Genomic DNA, 17,659 nt, shown 5'->3' with positions numbered 1-17,659 from the left:
GCACTGATGTCCAGTCCAGATCTGGTGTCCAGTCCCGCTCCATGGCAGGAGCCTTCCTTGATACAGAGGTCCAGTCCAGGCAGGCACAGTGTTCAGCCCGGGTCCATGGCTGGATCCACGGGATGAGTGGGTTCTTCATCCCGCACCAGAGCCGCCACCAAATATGGTGGATCTGCAAGCTGAGCGGGTTCTTCGTCCCGCACCAGAGCCGCCACCGACACTAGACACCCCCCTAACCCTCCCTTTTGGTTTCATGTTTTGCGGCCGGAGTCCGCACCTTTGGAGGGGGGGGGGGTACTGTCACGTCCTGACCCTTATTTTCTATAGTAGAGTAGGTCAGGGTGTGACTGGGGGGTTTTCTAGTTAGTATTTTCTATGTGGGGTTCTAGTTGAGTTTTTCTATGTTGGTGTTTGGTATGATTCCCAATTAGAGGCAGCTGGTTATCGTTGTCTCTAATTGGGGATCATATTTAAGTAGCATTTTTTCCACCTGTTTTATGGGATATTGTTTTGAGTTAGTGTATGTTAGTTATGGTTCGTTGTTTGTTTTGTTCTTTCTTTGTTGTTTTGTGCGTTTTCAAATAAATATTATGTGGAAACCATATCGCGCTGCAGTTTGGTCCGTTAATTATTCCAGCGAACGTGACAGTAAATGAAATGTAATTCCCCGTTTATGCACTTTTCTTTCTATGTGTATTCTGACGTGAATTTAAGTAGCGTGATATTCACCCACTACTCGTTTGCAGTGGAGATTAACAAAATGAAGATGTGGCGGAGGTGTTTTTAAAGATATGGCGTATCCTGACCTTGATTTAATTCCCTCATAATTCCACCACGTTTACAAGCGAGGAATCCATTAATAAGGTTGAGTGAACCTGCCAGTTATAAATTCTTTTTTCTAATTGAAATAACAGCATTCTCCATTCACTGTAATTGATCAATTGATAAGAGCCATTGTTAAGAGCTCGTTAAACGAGTATTCTGTTTGGAAAAGGGGATTGTAAATACACATAGCAATTGTTTTAGATAAAAAGGTTCCTTATGATCCATAGAGATGAATGTTAAACCAGTCATATGGAAGCAAACTGAAAATCCTATCACTGTCAATAATACCCACATATATTTAGAACTGTCACTTTACTTTCCTTCAATTTGTTGCTTACAATTTGCATCATTACATTCCATCCGGTTTACCTTTCTTTCCTCTTTCATGTCCGTGTAGTTGTTCCTGAGGGTTGCTAGCATTAGTGGATCATATTAGGCTAACGTTGTGCAGTAATTTGGGACATGTAGTCTATTTGAATCATTATGGAACTCAGACCAGGTAGCAGTTTAAACCTGGAGCCTGGCTCACGGTTCACAACGACTGGACTGTTGTCATACAGTTCCATGAATAGTGAGGATTAAGGGTATATTTATAGGACTATTGTTCAACCCCTATTGTACACTTTTTTTCACCTTGCTGAATTAAATGGGTGTACTTGAATATGGCAACTTTCAGGATGAATCAAACTAATGTAATGATACGTTAATATTTTTAGTGTGTAAAGTTAATCCAAACCTGTTTTTTATGATTCAAACATACTTTCCTAACCCTAAATTTTGCCAAAATAATCTACAAAATCGGAGTATTTTTAAATCTACCAATTGTTGAAACGGAGACAAATATGCATATATTCTGTCACACCCTGATCTGTTTCACTTGTCTTGTGATTGTCTCCACCCCCTCCAGGTGTCGCTTATTATCCCCTGGTGTACACATCCCTGTTTTTCCTGTCTCTCTGTGCCAGTTCGTCTTGTATGTTTTCAAGTCAACCAGCGTTTTTCATGTACTCCTGATTCTATTCTCTTTTGCTAGTCCTCCTGGTTTTTGACCCTTGCCTGTTTTCTGGACACCGTACCCGCCTGCCTGACCATTATGCCTGCCCTGACCTCGAGCCTTCCTGCCACTCTGTACCTCCTGGACCCTGAACTGGTTTTGACCTTTTGCCTGTTCATGACCATTCTCTTGCCTTCCCTTTTTGGATTGTTTAATAAATATCAAGACTCAAACCATCTGCCTCCCGTGTCTGCATCTGGGTCTCACCTTGTGCCCTTGTACTTTCTTTCATTGAACCCTTTTTTCTGAATCCACTCTCTCGATGTATTCTAGTCTGTCGATAAAATTGTAATTAAAGGTACACCGTATTTAAAGGGATGGCTTAAGATAAATATACTGAAAATCCTATTGAATGTTTCATTAATTCATTCATGGGTTTTCAGTACATGTATCTTATGCCATCCCTTTAAATACGTTGAAAATTACTCTGAATTGACAGACCTATTTCCTAAAAATTACAGTAAGGTATGGAACATTCATTGTGTGACAAGAAATAACAAGCAGGTCTTTTACGCTCCAGCAGCTAGAATTTGTCCGTCCACAATTCAACTGTGGGAACATGGCAACTCTCAACACCAGACAACAGAAGGAGCTGGCCGCTGCTGTACAAGAGATTGTTTGTGAGGAGATTATCTCTCCCCTTGATTTAGAATTAAAACCGGTAAATTAATCATTGGCAGTGTTCACTGCTAAAGTGGATACCTATTCTACTAAAGTGGAAAGTCTGGTGAGGATAGCCATTGCGACAGAGCATGACCTGGAAACAGCACAAGCTAAGTCGGAAGGGATAATCAAACTCGTAAAAGAGAAATTAGAATCACTCAAATCATTCCCGTAAATTCAATGTGCGGATCACAGGACTTGAAACACTTGCACAGGAGGTTGGTGGCACCTTATTTGGGGAGAATGGCCCTGTGGTAATGGATGGAACGGAATGAGTGGAATGGTATTAAATACCTCAAACACATGGTTTCTTCAAGAAGGACATCAAATCCAACACAAAAGGGGACAAGACGACAGATGGAACCCCAAGGTTGGCTCATTATTCAGGTGGCTATCCATGCACAATCAGACAATGATGAGGACACCCCTCATGTTTAGGTACAAGGAACAATATTACTGTAATTACTGAGCATTGAACTTGTTATAATTATATTGCCTATAGTCCAGGACATATACACAGTAATAATGACATAATTAATCAAAAAAAATGTTTTTAAATACTCTACTCTAAAAAATCTAGTGTTTGGTGTGAAATTATTTTGTTAAATTTCAGTCTTCTGTGATGTATATAAAGTATGATATTGGGTTACAAACTCACATTTGAATACATTTCAACTCTATATCTGACACGGTACAGGTGTCTTCTTTTTTTAAGCCCCTAACCATGTGTGTGAGGTGTATACTTTTGTTTCAAAGTAGATTACTTTAAGACTAACAGGAAACACTGTGTGTGACCCTGATATAGCCCACTGGAGTAAAATGTTTCCTTGTGTGGCAACAGTGCATTGAAACCGTTTGGGCTATATATGGCAATACAGTGCCTTGCAAAAGTATTCATCCCCTTTGTCGTTTTTCCTATTTTGTTGTATTACAACATGTAATTTAAATGGACTTTTATTTGGATTTCATGTAATGGACATACACAAAATAGTCCAAATTGGTGAAGTGAAATTTAAAAAATAACTTGTTTAAAAAAAAAATAATAATAATAATAAGACCCTGAAAAGTGGTGCGTGCGTATGTATTCACCCCCTTTGCTATGAAGCCCCTAAATAAGATCTGGTGCAACCAATTACATTCAGAAGTCACATTATTAGCTAAATAAAGTCCACCTGCATGCAATCTAAGTGTCACATGATCTCAGTACATATACACCTGTTCTGAAAGGCCCCAGAGTCTGCAACACCACTAAGCAAGGGGCACCACCAAGTAAGCGACACCATGATGACCAAGGTGCTCTCCAAACATGTCAGGAACAAAGTTGTGGAGAAGTAGATCAGGGTTGGGTTCTAAAAAAAATCTGAAACTTTTAACATCCCACGGAGCACCATTAAATCCATTATAAAAAAATTGCAAGAATATGGCACCACAACAAACCTGCCAAGAGACGGCCGCCCACCAAAACTCACGGACCAGGCAAGGTTGGCATTAATCAGAGAGGCAACAAAGAGACCAAAGATAAGCCTGAAGGAGCTGCAAAGCTCCACAGCGGAGATTTGAGTATCTGTCCATAGGACCACTTTAAGCCGTACACTCCACAGAGCTGGGCTTTACGGAAGAGTGGCCAGAAAAAAAGCCATTGCTTGAAGAAAACAATAAGCAAACACGTTTGGTGTTCGCCAAAAGGCACGTGGGAGACTCCCCAAACATATGGAAGAAGTCACTCTGGTCAGATGAGACTCAAATTTAGCTTTCTGGCCATCATGAAAAACTATATGTCTGGCGGAAACCCAACACCTCTCATCACTCCGAGAACAACTTCCCCACAGTGAAGCATGGTGGTGGCATGGTGGTGGCAACATCATCATTTTTCATTAGCAGGGACTGGCAAACTGGTCAAAATTGAAGAAATGATGGATGGCTAAATACAGGGAAATTCTTGAGGGAAACCTGTTTCAGTCTTCAATCTTAACTGCACCACATATCACACTTTCACAAAATGCTTGAAGACATGGCTAAAGGTCAATCAGATTTGTGAACATGGTCCCTAGCTGTGTGTTGCCACTCCATGTTGTCTGTTGTCTGTAGCTTGTGAGGTGTGGAAACTCTTTGTTGCTTTTATGAATTTTGTCTTGCTGCTTTTTGTTTTATGCTGCTCTGTCTGTATGCTACGTCTTGCTTGTCCTATGTTGCTCTGTCTGTATGCTATGTCTTGCTTGTTCTATGTTGCTATTGTCTATATTGTAATTGTTTTTAATAACCTGCCCAGGGACTGCGGTTGAAAATTAGCCGGTTGGCTAAAACCGGCACTTTTACTGAAATGTTGATTAATGTGCACTGTCCCTGTAAAAATAAAAATAAACTCAACTGAACTCAACTCTTCCAGAGATTTGAAACTGGGATGGAGGTTCACCTTCCAGCAGGACAATGACCTTAAGCATACTGCTAAAGTAACACTTGAGTGGTTTAAGGGGAAACATTTAAATGTCTTACAATGCCTAGTCATTTTTCCAACAATTGTTTACAGACAGATTATTTCACGTACAATTCACTGTATCACAATTCCAGTGGGTCAGAAGTTTACATACACTAAGTTGATAGTGGCTTTAAACAGCTTGGAAAATTCCAGAAAATTATGTAATGGCTTTAGAAGCTTCTGATAGGCAAATTGATGTCATTTGAGTCAATTGGAGGTGTACCTGTGAATGTATTACAAGGCCTACCTTCAAACTCAGTGCATCTTTGCTTGACATCATGGGAAAATCAAAAGAAATCAGACAAGACCTCAGAAAAACAATTGTAGTTCACCACAAGTCTAGTTCATCCTTGGGAGCAATCTCCAAACGCCTGAAGGTACCACGTTCATCTGTACAAACAATAATACGCAAGCATAAACACCATGGGACCACGCAGCCATCATACCGCTCAAGAAGGAGACGCATTCTGTCTCCTAGAGAAGAACGTACTTTGGTGCGAAAAGTGTAAATCAATCCCAGAACAACAGCAAAGGATCTTGTGAAGATGCTGGAGGAAGCAGGTACAAAAGTATCTGTATCCACAGTAAAACGAGTCCTATTTCGACATAACCTGAAAGTCCGCTCAGCAAGGAAGAAACCACTGCTCCAAAACCGTCATAAAAAGCCAGACTACGGTTTGCAACTGCACATGGGGACAAAGATCGTACTTTTTGGAAAAATGTCCTCTGGTCTGATGAAACTAAAATAGAACTGTTTGGCCATAATGACAATCGTTATGTTTGGAGGAAAAAGGGGGTGGCTTGCAAGCCGAAGAACACCATCCCAACCGTGAAGCACGGGGGTGGCAGCATCATGTTGTGGGGGTGCTTTGCTGCAGGAGATACTGGTGCACTTCACAAAATAGATGTCATCATGAGAGAGGAACATTAAGTGGATGTATTGAAGCAACATCTTAAGACATCAGTCAGGAAGTTAAAGCTTGGTCGCAAATGGATCTTCCAAATGGACAATGACCCCAAGCATACTTCCAAAGTTGTGCCAAAATGGCTTAAGGACAACAAAGTCAAGGTATTGGAGTGGCCATCACAAAGCTCTGACCTCAGTCCTATAGAACTTTTGTGGGCAGAACTGAAAAAGCATGTGCGAGCAAGGAGGCCTAGAAACCGGACTCAGTTACACCAGCTATGTCAGGAGGAATGGGCCAAAATTCAACCAACTTACTGTGGGAAGCTTGTGGAAGGCTACCCTAAACGTTTGACCCAAGTTAAACAATTTAAAGGCAATGCTAACAAATACTAATTGAGTATATGTAAACTACTTCACAGGGAATGTGAGGGAAAGAAATAAAAGCTGAAATAAATAATTCTCTCTACTATTATTCTGACATTTCACATTCTTAAAATAAAGTGGTGATCCTAACTGACCTAAGACAGGGAATTTTATCCGGACCCATTTTACTTCCGATGCAGAGCCCCACCAGGCCTTCACGACTGGACTACCGACGTTATCTGCCCGAGGGAGTTATCCAACTGGCCCCTCCGTCGCGACGTTACCTGAACGCCCATCACCGGCCCGCTAATCGTTAGCTGTCTTATCGGCTGCTATCTGAATAGGTCTATCGGACAATTTTTCTTGAGTCACTATAACTTGATCTATTTTGCCAATTGGATTGATCCCCTCTACCACAAGGAACCCTACTAATCTACCGACGGAAATGCACAAGGTGGCTAAAAACAGACATCCATCCTATGCTAGCTTGCTACCGATGGCCCGGCTAGCTGTCTGAATCGCCGTGACCCCAACCAACCTCACTACTAACTGGACCCTTATGATCACTCGACTAAGCATGCCTCTCCTTAATGTCAATATGCATTGTCCATTGCTGTTCTGGTTAGTGTTTATTGGCTTATTTCACTGTAGAGCCTCTAGCCCTGCTCATTATACCTTATCCAACCTTTCAGTTCCACCACCCATGACATGACATGACATTTACCAAGTCTCTGTGAGAACCAAAATATCTGGGCTCGTGTCATCCACCCAGATATTAAGAAGGTCCATGTTTGACATCAAACTTTGTATGTTGATATGTAACCGCCCAAGCCCTCTGCATGATTATAAATCACAGGGGTTATTCATATTTATGGTATTTGAAATAATAGCACTGGACAAGTTTACCACAGTGGGCTTCCCAAATGGGCTAACAGTAACAGAGTTAACAGCTGAATTCAACTTTATGATCACAAGATTATAACTGACAATACCCCTGTAAATATGATTATCTGTAGAACTATCATGATAACTTTGATGATAACTCTGTGAAATATTGGAAATGGGCTGTTTTTGAGTCAATGTTTTAGAAGAGCTTCTTTGATGTTGGTCAAGATAACTTTTGCCCCTTTCATTTTTGGATGCAAGTTATCCCAAAAGGGGCCTCTCCCAAAAGCAGTCAAATTTGTCAACATACTCCAAATCCATCGAGGAGCAATAGGATTTAAGCCAGTAGTGTACACTCTTAGAAAAAACGGTTTCAAAAGGGTTCCCTTTTTGGTTCCAGATAGAACCCTTTGGGGTTCCAGCTAGAACATTTTGGGGTTCCATGTAGAACCCTTTCAACAGAGGGTTCTACATGGAACCCCAAAATGTTCTAGCTGGAGCCAAAAAGGGTTCTTCAAAGGCTTCTCCTTTGGGGACAGGTAAAGAACCCTTTTAGGTTCTAGATGGCACCTTTGTTTCTAAGAGTGTAGCCAGGAGATGATTTCCATTCCGTAACATATTGTTGGTAGAGGCCTGGAAACGAGAATCTGCTTGTGGTGTGGTGTTCTCAAAGATTATTAAGAGAATGAGAGGGGGGAATGAGACCTGACAGGATCGATAGCCTTACTCACCTGCTGCAAATAAGTGTGTGCCAATTACAGTCAGAATTTGCCTACATTCAACTCTCATGGGACTGCTTCGCATGAGTGAAACCTAAACAAACACACTCAGTTGCTACTGGAATGCAAAGGCTATGTTTCAGGGCCTAACAATTAAATCCCTTCAAACAAAATCTCTCTGAGGTGCCAGTTGAGGTGTCAGTTGCTGGCAGAACTTGTCATTTTAACCCATTAGGTGGGTTCAATCCCCCAGTGAGCTGTGACTTGAGGAGAGGAGCTCCTTTCTGCTAAATTGGTCTATTGATTGAGAGCCTTCCAGACTGTCACTCTGGATATTCAGCCTGAGCTCCCCAAACAACACCTCGGCCCGAAAATTGCTTCTACAGTCCTATATCACAGACTAATGGGAAGGCGTATTACTCAGCATGACAACTATATTCGCCATCCGCTTCTGAAGTATACAACAAATTAAGCGTGGTGACAGAGATTTACTCGGCCCGCCACACTTGGCTGTTATAAACTGCTGTCATAAATGAAAGGCAGGGCCAGATTGAATTCTTCGCTTTGATCTGAAGGAGAAATATGGAGCTTTCTGTCACCGGGTCAGGTGGGATGTTGATTGCATCTGGGGAAGGACGTAGAGTGCAGCTTGATTTGCTTTAATTGGGATGTGTTAAACGCAATCACACAGTCGGCCAAGGGATTAAGGGAGTGTGTGTGTGTGTGTGTGTGTGTGTGCGTGCAAATGTGTGTTTAGAGAGAGGGGTGGGGGTATGGAGTTGGTTTGGCATCTGGTGTGGCATACGGAACATACCATTTTCTTTATGAGATAGTGGGACATGGGTATATAATGACAGGGAAGTGGGAAGATTGATTGTTTCGAATGGAGATGGAATAAGCATTGTTGCCGTACCATATATCCCTCTGGGGATCAATACTCTCCTGCATTGGTTTTTAACTTCCATTGTACCACCATCCTACTCAAAAGTCAGTGTATTTATCCAATCTACCACCATTCTACTCGGTGTATTGGTCTACTTCGAACCTGGCATCCTGAGTGCTTTGACATCAAACAGTATTTTTGTCTCAGAACTTACTTTGATCATAGAACTTTATATAGGTGATTGAGTGATATGAATACAAACATAGCTTTTGCATCATACATGTAGTGAGTATCCAGAGCTCAATTCATTACCAGAGGGAGAATTCGGGGGTGACCTGAGTGGGACTTGAACCAAAAATCTTGCAGCTTTTTCCAGGAATAGAAACCACCTCACATATCTGCATGATGGTCCCTCGTGCCTCAGTCCCAAACATACATCAAATCGCTGGGCAGTACATCCTAGTCTGACACCAACATTGCTAATATGAAGTTCCATCTGCATGGGCTCAGGGGTGCATTAACCCCTGGACTATTGTCCTGGACTATGACCAGTAATGATGGGATGCAGATCATGCCGCAAGCCATGCCCCAGACAAGGCACACACGCTGGCAAAAAAATGAGGACTGGGAAGTTCAGCAGACCTCCTGAGTCGGGTTCCTGTCCCCCTAAAGGAAGTAACGAGCCAGATGGCAGTTGGAGGCCTACCAAAACTATTTTAGAAAGAACATGAAACTACCCAGGCTTAGAAGACCTGCAGCGCCAGTCCTGAGTCCTGTTCCTGTTGCCAGTGCTGCAGCCTGCCCTGCAACCAACAGAGCTCCAGCCTGTTCCACCTCCGCCTGCAGACTGCCACCCCAATCTGCAGCCAACGGTACCTGAGCTGGCACCCCAACCAACACAACCCATGTCTCTCCTGGTTCACCAGACCTGACCACCGTCCTGGACCCAGTGTCCACTGCGTGGTCTGGCGTCCTTGAGGATCAGTTCAGCACTGCCCTGGGCCCATCTCCAGACCCAGTAGCAACTCTGAGCTGAATACCCAGCCCTGGTCCCACCGGCCGACTCAGTTCCAGTCTTGGGCCCTCCATCCACTGTCACATGCCCAATGGTATCAGCTACAGCCCTAATCCATAACCTTCACCATCCCCCAAGGACACAGCACAGCCAGACCCACGACCAGCACTGGTTCTGAGCACTTGGTCACTTCCTGCAGCCATGGCCTTGCTATTGTTAATATGCTAGCTCAGCATCAGTAGTGTAGCATGCTACTGCTACCTGCTATTTTCTATACAGGAATACTGTGTGCTATAGCAACCACACTAGCCAACACTGTTAGCCTAGCCCTGCTAAAAGTCTCAGTGTGTATACCGTTCATATTTTTTGCTATGCCAGTCAATAGACTAAGGCCTATTAGCAAATAAATATGCTATAGCCAATATAATCTTGCCTATAGCCCTGCTATTTCTTTACTGCCATTACTGCTAGCCTATATTACAATACTGCTATTTGTTTGGGATTGCACTATGTACTACTGTTGTGAAATACTGCTTGCATAGCACTGTTAGCATTGCTATTATATACTCATTAGTGCCGTTATATAGTACATGCTCTATATTCTCTTCTGTCCTACAGAACATCACTAAGCACATAATCACTTTCATTATGTCATGACATTGGCATGGGGGCTAGGTTTATGACAGTCATAAATACCTCTTCCCCCCTTTTTCCTCTCTCTACCCTACTGAGGTTACATTTGCAAAAACCCTTGGTTAACATAGAGATTCTGGGAACATCAGTAGGTGGGGGGAAATGAACTATATTCTGGTAATCCGAACAATTGATCATATGCGGTGGTACTTAATGAATACAATGTCATTCTCATCAATGATAAGATTACATAAACTCTACAGTGGAAAGTCTACACATCAGAGTTATCGGATTCACATGGAATTGTTGTTCAATTTAAATGTTTGAATATAAAATTATTCGTGAGGGGATGAAATGTGATTTTAGCTTCTAAAATGTGAGAATTGGGTTTTCATAAGACAGGGCTCTGCTCAATCAGTGGCCCACCCCTGTGAAGGGACATGGCCTATAAAAACGTTTCAAACACGCCCTCCTCTCCCTTCCTATATAAGCCCTTGACGACAAAATAATCTCCTGTTCCGAGGATGTAGGACGACGGTCCTATGTCAGAATGGTTCAGATAATAACTACAGAAAGAAGCCAACATCAGCGTGAGCTTTGGTTGCGAATGGTATGAACTTTGAACTCTTATTCACCACAGAAGTGATACCTCCTAGCTGTTGAGTTAGCAACAGCAGATGAAAATGAGGGTTAGGAAGGAACAGACAGAGTATCCCGTCCACCACACAACGACATTACGACAACGTATCCAATTGACAACCAGAGGCATTCTTCAAAGGACTCGGTTGGGCAACACGGCCTTCCATCTACCACCAACCTACCGAAGCGCAGCTCAGAGTAAATATTTATTGCATTTTCCTTTTCCAAAGGAAAATTTAGTAATTTAGAATGCATATGATACTGTAGCACAGCTTCGGCCTTTGTTCCTCAGTCTTCCCGCTCCTTCACTCAAACCCAGCCCCTTTTCTTTTGTGTAACAAGCTGTCATATCTGTTCCGCCCGCTAGGGATGTTTTCCTTTATGATGCAATTTGTAATCAAGTTATGATTTAATTATGTGTATGTCTAATTCTGTGTGATTAGTTAGGTATTTAGTAAATAAATGATTAAACCCAATTTTGTATTGCTGATTCAAATTGTTAGCCAGGGTTCGTGCAGATAACCAAGAATTTACAACTTTCAGATGAGACTGAATTAAGATGACGATTGATATTGACTGCTATTGATGTAAAATATTACTAGGTCTTTAAGAGTTTATTCGGAAGAAAACAGCTCTATAAATATTATTTTGTGGTGCCCGACTCTCTAGTTAATTACATTTGCATGATTAGCTCAATCAGGTAATATTAATTACGGATAAATTATTTTATAGAATAGCATGTCATATCACTTAATCTGGCATAGCCAAAGACACAACAGTTATTATCCTCTTCCTGTTTTCTGTCTATGTGGGAATGTTATCTGGTAATAAATGTGTGGACTGTGTACCTGTCTCCTACTGATCATTTATGTCCTCTAACCTGGACTCTGGGACAGTTGTACCTATTATCTAAACCGGCACCTCTTTAAGCTCTTTTTCAATGAGGATACCTGGACCACTTATTGAGATGTGCCTTTTCAAATCAAATCAAATCAAACTTTATGTTTAGACCTTATCGTGAAATGCTTACTTTGAAGCTTCTTTCTTTGGCCGCCTCTCCTTCCAGTTCTCTGCTGCCAATGACTGGAACGAACTACAAAAATCTCTGAAACTGGAAACACTTATCTCCCTCACTAGCTTTAAGCACCAACTGTCAGAGCAGCTCACAGATTACTGCACCTGTACATAGCCCACCTATAATTTAGCCCAAACAACTACCTCTTTCCCAACTGTATTTAATTTTAATTTATTTATTTATTTTGCTCCTTTGCACCCCATTATTTTTTATTTCTACTTTGCACATTCTTCCATTGCAAAACTACCATTCCAGTATTTTACTTGCTATATTGTATTTACTTTGCCATCATGGCCTTTTTTGCCTTTACCTCCCTTCTCACCTCATTTGCTCACATTGTATATAGACTTGTTTATACTGCATTATTGACTGTATGTTTGTTTTTACTCCATATGTAACTCTGTGTCGTTTTATCTGTCGAACTGCTTTGCTTTATCTTGGCCAGGTCGCAATTGTAAATGAGAACTTGTTCTCAACTTGCCTACCTGGTTAAATAAAGGTAAAATAAATAAATAAAAAAGCCCTTAACCAACAGTGCAGTTCAAAAAATAATTAGGAAAATATTTACCAAATAAACTGAAGGAAAAAAATTATAAAAAGTAACACAATAAAACAACAATAATGGGCCTATATACAGGGGGTACCGGTACCAAGTCAATGTGCAGGGGTACAGGTTAGTCAAGGTAATATGTACATGTACAGTGTTTCCTCCTTTAAAAGTTGCGTCATACTGCACCACAACTTGCGGGTTGCTGCAAAATTCTCTGGCATGTTATTTAATTGTCAGCCATTTTTACCATTAATGCAAGTTAGTGATAGTTTGACCATCAGAGGGCATCTTTGAGAAGCATTTGATAGTCTTCCATATTGGCATTACTATAGATTTAAAACCTTTTTTTGTAAGAACATAGTATATGGGATTGATTTTAAGAAATGTAGCTTAATTAATTTGATGTTTCTATTCCAAGGAACATGAAAAACTAAACCCTCAGATTTTCTGTTAGGATGGAACGGAAAATATGGCGCTGTACAAAGTGACGGTCGGGAGTAGGCTACAGCATAAGAGGATTGGAGGATTCGAAATTCATATCTAAGGGGCATAACATTTCCACACCCTAATTGTAGTGTAACCAATACCCAAACGGAGATTCAGTGAAAATGTCACGGCTGGCTGAAGGACTGGACCAAGGTGCAGCATGGTAAGCGTACATTTTCTTTATTTAAAAATGACACCTACAAAACAAAGAACAAAACCAAACCGTGAAGCTTTGGGCTATGTGCCCTGAACAGAGTCAAAATTTACTTCCCACAAAACAGGTGGGGGAAAGGGTACCTAAGTATGGTTCTCAATCAGAGGCAGCTGTCAATCGTTGTCCCTGATTGAGAATCATACTTAGGTAGCCTGGTTTCACTTTTGAGTTGTGGGTGTTTATTTTCCGTGTCAGTGTTTGTGCCACACGGGACTGTTTCGTTTGTGTCGTTGATTCATGTTTATTGTTTTGTATTTCAGTGTTCATTTTGATTAAACATTATGGACACTTACCACGCTGCGCATTGGTCCTCCGATCCTTCTCGCTACTCCTCCTCAGAAGAGGAGGACGAGATCCATTGCAGAAACACCCACCAACCAAGGACCAAGCAGCATGGTAGCGGGCAGCAGCGATCTCCGGACTCCAGGACATGGGAGGAGATATTTGACGGCAAGGGACCCTGGGCACAGGCTGGGGAATATCGCCGCCCCAAGGCAGAGCTGGAGGCAGCGAAAGCTGAGCGGCGTTGATATGAGGAGGCAGCACGGCAGCGCGACAGGCACGAGAGGCAGCCCCCCAACAAAATGTTAGTGGGGGGCACACGAGTAGTGGGGCAGAGTCAGGTTGGAGACCTGAGCCTACTCCTCGTGCTTATCGGAAGAAGCGCAGTACTGGTCAGGCACCGTATTATGCGGTCAAACGTATGTCGCCTGTACGCGCTCATAGCCCAGTGGGCTATAGGCCAGACCCCCGCAAGTGCCATGCGAGAGTAGGCATCCAGCCAGGGCGTGTTGTGCCAGCCCAGGGTGTTTGGTCTCCAGGACGTCGTTTCGGTCCAGGGTATCCTGCGCCGGTGCTGCGTGCTATGTCTCCAAGGTGCTGGGAGGGTGCAGTGCGTTCTATGCCTGCGCTCCGCTCGTGCCGGGCGAATGTGGGTATTGAGCTGAAGGGAGAGGTGCGAGTGGTATGCACCAGAGCTCCAGTGCTTACCCACAGCCCGTTTCAACCTGTGCCTGCACTCTGGAGGGTCCGGGCTAAAGTGGGCATCCAGCCTGGAGGAGTGGTGCCAAGGCTGCGCACCAGAGCTCCAGTGCTCCCCCACAGCCTGGTCCCATCCGGTGCCTCCTCCATGCACCAGGCCTCCTGTAGGTCTCCCCAGCCTGGTGGACCCTGTGGCAGCCCCACGCACCAGGCTGTCTCTCTGTCTCCTCCCTACAGGTGCTCCCGCCTGTCCAGCGCTGCCGGAGCCTCCCGCCTGTCCGGCACTGCCGGAGTCTCCAGACTGTCCGGCGTTGCCGGAGTCGTCCTTCACTCCGGCGCTGCCGGAGTCTCCCGCCTGTCTGGCGCTGCCGGAATCTCCCGTCTGTCTGGCGTTGTCGGAATCTCCCATCCATTCGGGACCCGTGGTCCCCAGTCCGAGGTCGGCTGCGAGGATCGCCGCTCTTAAGAGGCCACAGGGGCGAATAAAGAGGCGGAGAAGGACTATGGTGGAGTGGGCTCCACGTCCCGCGCCAGAGCCGTCACCGCGGACAGACACCCACCCAGACCCTCCCCTATAGGTTTAGGTTTTGCGGCCGGAGGCCGCACCTTTGGGTGGGGGGGGGGGGGGGTACTGTCACGTTCTGACCTGAGTTCTTTTATTATATCTTTGTTTTTGTATGGTCAGGGCATGAGTTGGGTGGGTTGTCTATGTTCGTTTTTCTATCATTTTGGATTTCTGTGTTCAGCCTAGTATGGTTCTCATTCAGAGGCAGCTGTCAATCGTTGTCCCTGATTGAGAATCATACTTAGGTAGCCTGGTTTCACTTTTGAGTTGTGGGTGTTTATTTTCCGTGTCAGTGTTTGTGCCACACGGGACTGTTTTGTTTGTGTCATTGATTCACGTTTATTGTTTTGTATTTCAGTGTTCATTTTGATTAAACTTTATGGACAGTTACCACACTGCGCATTGGTCCTCCGATCCTTCTCGCTACTCCTCCTCAGAAGAGGACGAGATCCATTACATAAAATAAAAATATAATGGATTTATCAAGACCAGTCCCCCATGCTTGTCTCAGAGCAGTGCGAAACAATGGTGAAATAGTTATTGCTTCAAATCCTATTACTTCTAACTTCAATATGATTTTTAAATAAATAAGACCTACACCACTTTTAACAGCACAATACCCAACACTAGTGACTCATTTCGCCTACGTTAGGCCTACAGTATATCTAAAAATATTTTTTTCAATGACGGGACTCTCCGCCAATAATTACATTTCGAGGATTCTATTCTAATCTAAGGGGCATTTTTACGTTAGGATCTGTGAGAATATCTGAGAATACATCATTCTAAATGAATGGACAATAATAATAATCGCTTTGTTTAAAAACAACAATATTTTGAAGATTATGTAGTTTTCATTTAAACGAGAGCAAGCGAAGAAAAGGCCATTCTTGAACTTGGGGTGAGACATTCTCACTAATTTGTAAATAAAGTCAGTTTGTTATTTAGAAATATTTATTTCGGGAGAAACTAAAAGTCGTCTCATGGATCTTCCGGTGGCAACCGGCACGGGTATCGAACCAGCATCTGTAGCATCAGTGTCCTAGACCGCTGCGCCACTCGGGTGATCAATTGCTTTGCACAAGGTATCAAAGTACAGAGAGGTGTTGGTAAAGATACAGTTGAAGTCGGAAGTTTACATACACCTTAGCCAAATACATTTAAACTCAGTTTTTCACAATTCCTGACATGTAATCTTAGTAAAAAATTCCTTGTCTTAGGTCAGATAGGATCACCACTTTATTTTAAGAATGTAAAATGTCACAATAATAGTAGAGAGAAGTATTTATTTGAGCTTTTATTTCTTTCATCACACTCCCAGTGGGTCAGAAGATTACATACACTCAATTAGTATTTGGTAGCATTGCCTTTAAATTGTTTAACTTGGGTCAAACGTTTCGAGTAGCCTTCCACAAGCTTCCCACAATAAGTTGGGTGAATTTTGGCCCATTCCTCCTGACAGAGCTGGTGTAACTGAGTCAGGTTTGCAGGCATCCTTGCTCGCACAAGCTTTTTCAGTTCTGCCCACAAATTTCTATCGGATTGAGGTCAGAGCTTTGTGATGGACACTCCAATACCTTGATTTTGTTGTCCTTAAGCCATTTTGCTTCAACTTTGGAAGTATGCTTGGGTTCATTGTCCATTTGGAAGACCCATATGCGACCAAGCTTCAACTTCCTGACTGATGTCTTGAGATGTTGCTTCAATATATTCACATAATTTTTATGCCTCATGATGCCATCTATTTTGTGAAGTGCACCAGTCCCTCCTGCAGCAAAGCACCCCCAAAACATGATGCTGCCACCCCCGTGCTTCACGGTTGGGATGGTGTTCTTCGGCTTGCAAGCCGCCCCCTTTCCCTCCAAACATAACGATGGCCATTATGGCCAAACAGTTCTATTTTTGTTTCATCAGACCAGAGGACATTAACATCTTTGTACCCATGTGCAGTTGTAAACCGTAGTCTGGCTTTGCAATGAGGTTTTGGAGCAGTGGCTTCTTCCTTGTTGAGGGGATTTCAGGTTATGTTGATATAGGACTCGTTTTACTGTGGATATAGATACTTTTGTACCTGTTTCCTCCAGCATCTTCACAAGGTCCTTTGCTGTTGTTCTAGGATTGCATTTTTCGCACCAAAGTACGTTCATCTCAAGGAGACAGAACACGTCTTCTTCCTGAGCGGTATGACAGCTGCATGGTCCCATGGTGTTTATACTTGCGTACTGTTGTTTGTACAGATGAACGTGGTACCTTCAGGCGTTTGGAAATTGCTCCCAAGGATGAACCAGGCTTTTCTGTCTGAGGTCTTGGCTGATTTCTTTTGATTTTCCCATGATGTCAAGCAAAGAGGCACTGAGTTTGAAGGTGACTCAAATGATGTCAATTAGCCTATCAGAAGCTTCTGAAGCCATGACATCATTTTCTGGAATTTTCTAAGCTGTTTAAAGCCACAGTGAACTTAGTGTATGTAAACTTCTGACCCACTGGAATTGTGATACTGTGAATTATAAGTGAAATAATCTGTCTGTAAACAATTGTTGGAAAAATTACTTGTGCCGTGCACAAAGTAGATGTCCTAACCTCTTTGCCAAAACTATAGTTTGTTAACAAGAAATTGTGGAGTGGTTGAAAAATGAGTTTTAATGACTCCAACCTAAGTGTATGTAAACTTCCAACTTCAACTGTATATTGTCCTGCTAATAGCCCATAATGGGCTATTATAACAC

The sequence above is a fragment of the Oncorhynchus kisutch genome, linkage group LG28 (genome assembly GCF_002021735.2).
Source record: "Oncorhynchus kisutch isolate 150728-3 linkage group LG28, Okis_V2, whole genome shotgun sequence".
NCBI lineage: Eukaryota > Metazoa > Chordata > Actinopteri > Salmoniformes > Salmonidae > Oncorhynchus > Oncorhynchus kisutch.
The sequence above is the reverse complement of the archived record's forward strand: the minus strand, read 5'-3'. Positions refer to the sequence as shown.